Raw genomic sequence first — 8,027 nt, 5'->3', positions numbered from 1 at the left:
GGCCGCCTGCCAAACCCGGAGCGGAGCGCGGCCGGCCGGAGCGGAGCCGCGCGGAGCGGAGCCTCCCCCCGTCACAAAGGAGAGCGGAGGAGCGGCCGGCCCCGGGCGCCTCGCAACTCCGGCGGCGGATCCGGATCCGCGGAGCGGCGCCCTGCCCTGCCTGCCGCCGCCACAAAAGGCGGCTCGGCTCGGCTCGGCTCGGCTCCTTCCCTTCCCTTCCCTTCCCCCCCGCCGCGAAACCCGGTGCGGATCGGAGCGGACTCCGACGGGAATGCGCCGCTCCGAAAGAAAGTCTCTTTCTTCCCAAGCTCGGGCCGCCCCCGGCGCTCTCGCAAGTGCCACCAGCTTTTAGGACATTAAAAACAACTTCAAAACACTGGTTTTTGGTGGGGTTTTTTTGCAAAAGGTTTGTCCTGGGAAATGCTGTTTGCATCCCCTCCGTTTTCCGGCGCCACTCTGGTCCCCTGCCCCGATGCACTGCTCTGCTTTCTGCTCCCTGCCCCAGGACCTGCTGCTGGGTTGCTGCCCCCTACCACACTCCTCGCTGTGCACGTGCCACTCGCAGTGCCCCTAAGTCAGGAGATGGCAAACACCCTGCTGAAGAGGTGCCAGAAGGGAGAGATTGGGAGCCACAGAGAGCAAGAGCAGGAGGCCCCGTGGCCCCACTCTGACCTCCCAAGGCCCCGTCCAGCCCTCGTTCCCGTGATTTTATAAACGTGCAGCCCTGGCAGGCGCTGAGCGGCTTGAGGAGTGGTTCTTCACCCAGGCAAAGCCCCCTGGATCCAGCGGGCACTGTCCCAAGTCCTGGAGCCCAAGCGCTGCGGTCACGTGCCACGGGGCCGACAGTTCCCTCAACCACGCATGTGACCCAAGACGGGGGTAAAAAAACGAAACTAGATCAAAATAAAAAACAAAGTAGATCAAAATAAAAGCGAATTTAGATTGCCAAATCAAGTCTCCGGCATTAGGAAGTGGTAATCTTCCTGATATCAGGGTTGATAACCCAGTTGCCATCCTGACTGTATTAAATACAAGACTTTCCCCCGACTTGAGAAATGCTTGCTGGAAGGGGGAACTTTTACCAAACAACTGCGATCGTACATATACGTTGAACGTGTTTGCTACAGGGGTTCCTGCACAAGGGGTGGGCTGGTGGGAACAGTCTTTCCCTTCTCCGGCAGCACGGGGGACAGAAGGCGCCCGCAGCGATTACCTGCCTTGGGTTTACCCAGAAAAGGGATTTTCGGTGGCAATCCATAGCTAACAAGCTATGGTTCACGTGACAAAGCCCATCCAAATGAGCATCCTTGAGGGAAGTCAGACCAGAGGCCCAAGAAGCTGAACAACTGCTAGTACCGCCCATGCACGTGCAGTAGGTATTTGGGTGTGCAAGCCTATAAGAGAAGCGACATTCACTACCAAGCGTAGAATATATATTTTCTAACGACGTAGATGGGAGAATTGTGGACACTAAAACCTAGACGGGATTCAGTCTGAAGGTGGAGGCAGGGATAGGGATTTGCACAAGTCAATGGGTAGCAAAATTCAGACTATATTCTAGAGCCACAAACTGCATTGCAGGCTCCCTAACAAAAGCAGCTTTGCCGTTTTACAATAGACTGTTCAACACAGAGCAAATTCCGCCTCAGCAAATTGGCCTGGAGACAGAGAATCGGCCTCTCTTTTTTCCTAATATTTATTGTACGGGGATAATACATAACGATTGCTAACGTTAGTACTTGCATTAGAACAGCACCCCAAGGCCCCTCTCAGGACTGGCCCTCCAAGACGCTAGGAGCTACCAGCAAAATGCTGGGGGCTACAAAGTGGGCAGCAGCTCCGCTTTGGAAAAAAATCACATCTTACAATCCAATCTGAACCCGCAGACCTATAATGTTCTCCAGGCAGAAACTGGATTGGAGCCTCTTTCACAAGATGTCCTCTGCCAAGTGCCACAAAATCCTGAAGCAATTTCTGAACGTTGAATTTAGGGCCGGACTCTTCTTGACAACAGGCAAGCACTGCCGTTGCTTTTTTCTGGAGCTGCGAAAGATTTCAGAGATCTCCGACTTCCCAATCCTTCCCCCCACGTCCGTGTGCCCTGACACCGCACGCGGAGACTCATCCTCCAGCACAGAACGGCGGGGCGTATTTCGGTAAGCGTGCTCCGGGAACGTCACCTCTGAAGCAGCCCGCAGGGGAAAGGGAGAAAGTTCACTCCCCGGTCGCTGAGCTGGCCTGGACCAAAGGGAGAGGCCTTCACGTTTTACTGGGCACCGCGGTGGGCTTTAAACGTTGCTAGGAGGAAACAGTGACCTGAGCCCTCTTCACAAAGAAACATCTGACATCCGACTGAAGACCGAGGTCCAGACTGAGCCGGGGAGGTGACTCTCCCTCAGCCCTGTGACAGGATGTAACATCCAAGGTGGGCAGAGGGATATTCTTTTCTCATCTCTTAAAATGACACACTAGGAAAAACAGGATCGTGGAAGTTCTCTCGTTGAATCCCCAGCGCTTTTGGTCCACACAATCCTGATTTCATTCTCCCCCACAAACCAGGCCGGAGGCTACCTCATTAAAGGAAGCCTTGCTTTTTTGACTGAATGCCTTTGAGTCTTTCAAAGACAGAGCAGGCGTGAGGCTTCAGTCTGGTGGCTCCTGTAGGCAGACAATGAGTATCTGCTCTCCGCGACTGTCTGCGGCGTTGCACTTTTGGAGCCTTCTCCAAAGAGCACCTTGGCTCGCTGTGAAGTGGAGAGCGAAAGGGGCCGTGGAAAACAGATTGGCCGGTGCCCACACACACCCGCACGAAGGAGACGCTCCTTTTACCAAATGTTTGAGACAGCTGAAGCTGATTTCAGAGCGAAGCCCTACCTCATTTTAGTATTCTTCAATGAGGCCCTGCCATTTTATTAACTAGCAAGATGCCTTGTGAGATCCTTACAGTCCTATATGGAGAATAAAGGTCTTCTGGCAACCCTAACACCTCTGAATGTTTGCTTTTTATCAGCCTCATGGTCTAGCCTCGTGACTCTGCTCCTTCCAGCCAAAGAGAACTGGGCAAGGCTTTTCTGAAATGTGTTAAAACTCCTCCTTCATTGACCCGAGGCCGCATCCAGAGCCTCTTCTCCTCCCCGCTCCCCAAGCATCTGCAATAGCAAGGCCAGGTCCGCGGTAGAAATGCACAACTCTTGAGCTCTTGGTTCAGAGATGAGACCTTTTATGAAACCAGCAGAGAAATTGCAAAAAATGTATAATTTTTATTGCAGTTTTTCACTTGGTCTAATAAAAGGTCTCATCTCTGAGCCAAGAGTTCTAGGTTTTTGCATTTCTTTTTGTCTCGGACCAACACGGCTACCACATACATCCCTGAAACATGGAAGGCCCTAGGTAGTTTAGTTCACTTAGTAAGGTGCCACAGGATGAAAGTCTCACCCGGGTCTCTCACATGGCAATGAAGGCCACTGCCGCTAGGTTGGCTCCTGCTGAGTGGAATCTCCTTCATGAAGGTGGCCCTGCCATTTAACCTGGCACCACGGCAGATTAGGAAACCTGGGATAGATTAGACTACTGGAAACAGGAGTAGAGTCTCCCTCCTCAGACAGGCTCTTGCCAACTGTGTGATGGCAAATATGGACTGAATCGTTGACATGGAAACGGGACTAAAGTCTCTCTCTCTCTCTCTCTCTCTCTCTCTCTCTCTCTCTCTCTCTCTCGCACACTCACACACTCATGCACGCACAGCAGAGTTCTTATCATTATCCCCAGCCCCCTTAACCAGGCTACAAACATGGACTGGATTCATACTGTAGGAACTGGAGAGAGTTTCTGTAATAAAGCACGAACTACTTCTTGCAAACAGGAATAAAAATGCTGAGCAGAAAGGTTCAGACTTGGGAATAAGGATGCTCTTCCATTTTACTGAGCTGCACAAGCTACTGCCAGAGTAGATTGGACCCAAGAAGAGACCAATCTATTATAATTCATAGAGCACATTGTAAAATATGGACTGGAGCGATGGAGGCTTAGCTGTAGTACATGACAGTATCTATGGAGTTGCTGAGCACTTTCTACCTCCCCCCCCCAAAAAAAAGTTTTCTGTAAATCTGATGTGCGTTGGCACCTACACGCTCCACTATTTTCAATACTCTCACACTTAGGAGAAGCAGTTCATATTGCTCCTTTGTAGAAGCTAAAAGTTAATATTATTTCTGAATTATTTATTTGCTGAGTGTATTTAATCTACTGCTCACTGTACAAGGCGACGCTTATTTGAAAGTAATATTGAGGTCTGGTGTTATTCCCTCCCAAGCACTGCCACAATGGCAAAAGGGCACACAGTAAGAGATCTCCACAGTGAAAACTGAAGTGGAGTTTGAGCTAAGGTAACTCTGTCAGTTTGCTGAACATACATAGCTGCAAAGTTCAAAGGCTGGAGTGGATTTTAAACTGGATTTGCTATTTCTTCAAAACCAAGCGAGAATATAGGTACCATACTAAACTAAGGTTTCCAACACACTTGGAAAATCTGACATTACTGTTTAAGTAACATTTGACAGTGAGCAGAAAAACTTTGGGATGCATATTGAGAGAGGAAAGTGGACTCAACTCTGACTCAAGGAAATCCATTATTTTAGCAGCCCTCACCAGGAGCTGTAAAATCTGAACTGGAGCTTTTGGCGTGGAGCGGAACCGCGCCTTGCAACACACTCAGCAGATCTTTTCTCTGCCATGTACCTCTCAACCTGCTGGGTCTCGAAAACGGAAGGAAAGTACAAAGTGGAACAGAACAAATCATAGCTTTAAGCAACATGGGATTCATTCATTTAACTAAAACAACCCCCTTCCGTGCCCTCTCTTTCAGTATGACTCTCTTTCGAATGGCCCAAGCGAGGTAATAGCAACTTTTTGTACGCCTGGACTTTGGAGAGAGACTCATTTCAGCCTAAAACAAGGGTTAATCGAGAGGGGTGGCTGTGTCTGAATTCAACATTAAGAGTAAAATCGAGCCGAATTGCGAATGTGTCCTTCTAGCCCAGAGATCAGCTGCAGCTGGAGCAAAATCTAGAAAGCAAGGAATAATGAGAGGCGAGCAAGGGACAAGTGCAGCTATTTAATGCACGCTTATGTGCATGCAAACAAACTGAGACCACAGATACCAGTCTTGCTGATGCTGAGTATTCTTTTAGAGAAGGAAGAGAGAATCTATTAAAAACAAAAAAAAACATGGACTGGAGTTGTCGAAAACCACCGCACTGGATCAGGAACAGAAATGTCTCATCTGTGCTGAGCTCCGCTGGAGTGTTGGAGCCCTCCTAGTTGACATGCACAGCAAATGTAATGCACTAAAAACCCACTCTCAGAGCAAAAAATTCCCTTTGAAACAGCAACAGGGAGAAACATGCTCTGGGCCTGGGTTTTCCTATTTAAGCAAAACTTGCTGGATTGCAAGTACTTAGAACTGGGATTTCTGCCTCCCCAACACCGAGGAGATCACAAATGAGTTAGCCTTGGTACAGAAAGCTACTGACTATGCACAAGTCTGCTCATCTGTGTTTCTTCCACCCTGGCTGATGTCCTCCTTTTTCAGTGGGGTGGAAAAAACATTAACCCCAGTGACATTTGCTACTTCCAAAGTGTGTTTTAAGGTAAGTTCGAGTTTGAGACTCATGATGGGAGCAGGGGATTTGCCAGAAGGAAAGGCAGGCACTCAGAAAGAGGGTTTTTCACCCTTTCATACAGCTCTAGCACTGCCATTTTACTGAGATAGGGAGGGAGAGAAGAGGGAGAGAGCGACAGACAGCGCTTGCTATGAAGTTTCTCACGGCAATTCTGGAATGGATCTGGAATGGAGCCTTTTGTTTAAAGGCAAGTTCGTTAAGACACAGAAAGCAAAAAGAGTTGAGAAAGGAAAAGGAGGGAAGAAAGCTGATAGCTGATAGCAGCTGCAGATTATATTGGACTGAAACGACTAAAACTCAAGAGTTTTGCCCAATCCCCTGCACTTCCTAGACCATTTATAGAAAAAGTTAGTGTGTAGCCTCAGGCACAAATCTCTTATTAAGCACATGAGCATGAGAGACTCAAGGAAAAACATTAGCATACAGGAAGTGGAATTTTCCCAGGGGTTCACATCCTTTCGTGTGCTACTTGCCAAGCCTCTACCCACTTGCCCAGAGAAGAGTGCCTCCTGCAGACATCTGAAAAAGTGGCCTCAAAAAGAAAAGTGAGAACAAGCTCTAGCAGATCGATCCTCCCCAGCCGAATGAGCTCAGCCTCACGAGGCAACATGTCACCCACAAAACACTACAGCAAGATCTAGCACATCCCCAAACGATCACTTCATTTCCTGAAATGTAACATGAAGATTCAGATTCAGATGCGCAGGGGGTTGGGCTGCCCTGATTCTCTTCTCCCGAGGTAGTTGGAAGCACTGTGCACAGAATAAGTGGTCATGGCTCCACCCTTTGCATGTGATAAAGAAAAGGAGACAATGGGGGGAGAGGAAATCACACACACGCACTTAATGCTCATGCACAGGACATACCCATACCATTTACTGTGATCACATAAACATTTACTACTGCATCCCAATAAATAGCCAATTCTTCAGGCAGGCACACTTTTTTTGCAGGCACATTTAGACACTACAACAGTAAAACTTGTCTTCATAAACCCTCAAAAGGCTGAAAAATATCACTTAAGGGGGGGGGGGATCCATTAAAAGTAGAGCACAACTGTACTCAGTTTATGATGGAAGCCTTAGGGGCCAAGCAGGAAATTGCTTAGTAAGCGTGGTCTTTCACCGACTTTTCACTCTATAATTGATCATTTCAGTGCTATGTCACTTGAACCAAAGAGGAATAAGAAATTTTCTAGGCTTTCAGCTAATACTGGTGGAAACAATTGGCCTGGTTTGAGACAAAAGTAATAAGACTAATGTATGAAATGAGCTGGATTGCCACACTGACAGTAAGCGCAACAAGAAACCACGTGGGGCATCCAAGTTAAGGATTTAAACCTGCTTTTCCATTCTGGCCATCAGAAGCTGAAAGCCCTGGGAGGGAGGGAATGCTTTGTAGTGCTCAGAAGCGACCTCTCTGGCAGTTTCAGGAGTGAAGCCCAAAGTCCTGAACTGAAGGGGCAGGGCAGATGCTGCACTACAAAGGCTTCTAGGTCGGGTAATACAAAGCAGAAGTGGCAGGAGAAAAATCATGAAAGCAATGCGATTGGCCATTGAGAATTATTCTGAGCTGTGTAATTAGGAGTCGCACCTACACGGTTTGGAACTTGTGATAAAATGGCTATTTTAACGTGTGCATAATCATAAGGAGACTCTGCAGGGTGTACAATTACAGTGTCATATGCAGGGTTTTCAGATGCTGGAGACATCTAGCGCCAGATTTTCAAAAGACCACACTGCCCAACACGCTGAGTGAGTTCTTTGGAGGAAATCTGATTACTTCTTTTGGTGTGTAGATGGAAACAGCTCTCTTGGAAATCTGTCCCCAGACTTCAACCTTAAAATCATATTGGGGCAAGTATGCTGATGATGCCTCTGCTCACAAATTGTGAACTGTACTGATACAACCGTACAATCCTTTTCAAATATAATGTTATAATCTACTTCAGTTTATCTAAAAACTACAAATGAACATTAAGCATTACTAAAATGACTGGAGTTAAGGGGTGTAGGTTGTAGCCATGTTGGTCTAAGGACATAGGCAGACAAAGTACTTTGAGTAAATCTGATTTGTTTTATTTGACCAATTCAAATAGATGCAAAAATTCTTCTTAGCAAGCTTTTTGAGCAAAGGGAGCATTCAATAACTACAATTAAGTCCCATCCTTTCATTTAGGCTATTTAATAGAATTGTGTTACTGTTGGGGACCTCTAGCAAGGCCTGTTTCAAGTTTGATAGGAAGATGTCGCAGGGTGTCATTTAGGGCTTTTCATTCTCTGTCACTGTTTTATGTTTGCAAGACTGTTGTTACTGTGAGATTACTATCTTGGCTGCTCATACCCC

The 8,027-nt window shown here is 47.5% G+C and overlaps 1 protein-coding gene across 1 annotated transcript in view; it reads right to left on the bottom strand.

Moving 5' to 3' along the window:
• The window catches only part of ARID1A (AT-rich interaction domain 1A), a 113,222-nt gene that overhangs the window by 86,489 nt on the left and 18,706 nt on the right, over window positions 1-8,027 (bottom strand). The gene's annotated exons all lie outside the window — the stretch shown is intronic.

Source organism: Gavialis gangeticus, unplaced genomic scaffold (assembly GCF_001723915.1).
Source record: "Gavialis gangeticus isolate Ggan-Ray unplaced genomic scaffold, GavGan_comp1, whole genome shotgun sequence".
NCBI lineage: Eukaryota > Metazoa > Chordata > Crocodylia > Gavialidae > Gavialis > Gavialis gangeticus.
This window is presented reverse-complemented; position numbering and strand designations above follow the sequence as displayed.